The sequence below is a fragment of the Myotis brandtii genome, unplaced genomic scaffold (genome assembly GCF_000412655.1).
Source record: "Myotis brandtii unplaced genomic scaffold, ASM41265v1 scaffold397, whole genome shotgun sequence".
Taxonomy (NCBI): Eukaryota; Metazoa; Chordata; class Mammalia; order Chiroptera; family Vespertilionidae; genus Myotis; species Myotis brandtii.
In genome coordinates, this window is record NW_005365229.1 from 3,769,258 (window position 1) to 3,771,942 (window position 2,685).

Genomic DNA, 2,685 nt, shown 5'->3' on the forward strand with positions numbered 1-2,685 from the left:
CCGGGGGTGGGGGGGGGGGCAATGGGGAGACATAGGTCAAAGGGTACAAACTTTCAGTTTTTAGATTAATAAGTTCTGGAGCTCTAATATACAGCACGGTGATTATAGTTAACAATACTGTATTATATAACTGAAAGTTGCTAAGAGAGTAGGTCTTAAATATTCTCACCACACATACACAAAGATAACTATGTGTTAGCTAACTTTATTGTGGTATTCATTTCACAATATATTCATATATCATCTTAAACTTACACAACGTTACTTGTCAATTACATTTCAACAAACCTGGAGGAGAAAAAAATTGAGGCAGCTCTACAATCATCCATGCGTTCTTTCTACGGACAGATCTCCCGGGCCCGCTATATGCTGCTACAGAGGCTGGGTTAAGCGGGGAACAAAACCAAGTCACTGCCCTCCGAAGCGTGCACCTGGGTGGGGCAAGATGACAATAAGCAAGACAAATAAGTAAAATGCTGAGCATGTTGTGGACACTGTGATGGACACTCTGGCACCAAGTAAGGCATTTACTGTCTGGGATTGAAGGGGTTTGTAATTGTAAGAAGAGCGTCAGGGAGGGCCAAACTGAGAAGGCAGCTTAGAGTAAAGATGTGAAGGAGTGAAGGAAAAGATGGGAATATGTGGGGGCAGAGCATTCCAGACAGAAGGAAAAGAGGGCACTGCAAGTGCAAAGGCCCTGGGGCAGGAGTGTACTAGATGTGTTCAAGGGAAAGCAAAAAGGCCTGTGTGCCTGGAGCAACATGAACCCGGGGAGAGAGTGGGGAGAAACGAGGACAGAGAGGTAGGTGAAGGGCAGGCCCACAGGCTGTCAAATTTGAGTTCCTTCTATCATAACTCTATTTATAGAGATATTGGGTACAAACTTTCAGTTATAAGATGAATAACTGATGGACCACCTAAGGATATTGATGAAAGGAAGACAAGGAACAACTGAGTGCATAGCAGATGGCACATGGAGCATAAATATCTCTGGAAAAACACTCAACACACTGGGGCAAATAGTTGTTTCTGGGTGGAATAGGAATCAAGAGTGGGAGGTAGACTTAATTTTCACTCTATAGTATCTCCCTCTTCCTTCCTCTCTGAAATCAATAAAAATAATATATTTTTTAAAAGAATGCAAATTCTCAAGAATGGCTATTTTTGTTGTTGTTTAAAAAGTACATTAAGCTCTAGCTGGTTTGGCTCAGGAATGCAAATTCTCAAGAATGGCTATTTTTGTTATTTAAAAAGTACATTAAGCTCTAGCTGGTTTGGCTCAGTGGATAAAGCGTTGCCCTACGGACTGAAGGTTCGATTCCAGTCAAAGGCACATGCCTCGGTTGCGGGCTTGATTTTTTGTAGGGGGTGTGCAGGAGGCAGCCAATCAATGATTTTTCTCATCATTGATGTTTCTATCTCTCTCCCTCCCTCTCCTTTCCTCTCTGAAATCAATAAAAATATATTTTTTAAAAAAAATAAATAAAAAGTACATTAAAACTTGCAGTTTTAGCTTCCTGCACCCTTCCCCTATCACAGCTTTCTCCAACTTCATGAGAAATTATCCTGAATTATCCAAACCCCAAGCATTTCTTTACATTTTTACTATGTATGTATATATTCCCTAACTCATATGTAATACTGTTTTGCATATTTTTATAATTTATGGAAATTATATACTGCCACTTGCTTTTTATAATTTATGGAAATTATATACTGCCACTTTGCTTTTTTGCTCAACATCATCCCTATGACATTTATCCATCAATTCTATTCTGTTGATTGACACCTAGGTCGTTTTTAGGTTTTTCCATTATAAACACCGCTCTGAACACAGAGGTAGTCTTTATTATTCACTAAATTAGCGTATATTGCCTCTATTATGCATCAGGCACTTGGTTTTGCCTCTTTTAATAACAATGACCTGTCCCAGGTGTTATTATCCCCATTTTACTAATGAGTTATTCTTGCCTGCTCTACTCCTTCACCCCAACCCAGTCAACCACAGGGCACAATTGATTCTGCTTCAGGAATCTGGCTCAGCTCCGTCCCTCACCACTGCCACCATCACTAGTAGCATTACCTCAACTCAGGAGCTTCCAGTTGGTCTCACTGCTTCCCTTTGTTCTCTGAGATATGTATTCCACAAAGCCTCCTAGCCTCTCGAGACACTATCCTATTTAAAACTCCACACTCCATTGGTTTCCCACAGCTCTTAGGATAGAATCATCATTCCCACCAGAGCCTCCAAGGCCCTCCTACATGGTCCCACCTCTCTGATCGTCTCTCAATCTCACCCCTGCACCTGGGCTGCACTGGTTGCTTTCTGTCCCTCAAACCATCCCCCATTTCTCAGTCCTCAGGACTCTCACGCCTGCGGTTCCTTGTGTGGAACCCTCTCCCCCAGTTATTCCCCAGGTTAACTCTATGCTGCCTCCATCACTTCCCTCGAGGAGGAAAATCCCCTCTTCATACCTCTTGTGGCATTTATCAAAGAAGTAACCAAGCCCTGACCGGTTTGACTCAGTGGATAGAGCATAGGCCTGTGGACTGAAAGGTCCCAGGTTCAATTCCGGTCAAGGGCATGTACCTTGGTTGCGGGCACATCCCCAGTGGGGAGTGTGCAGGAGGCAGCTGATCGATGTTTCTAACTCTCTATCCCTCTCCCTTCCTCTCTGTAAAAAA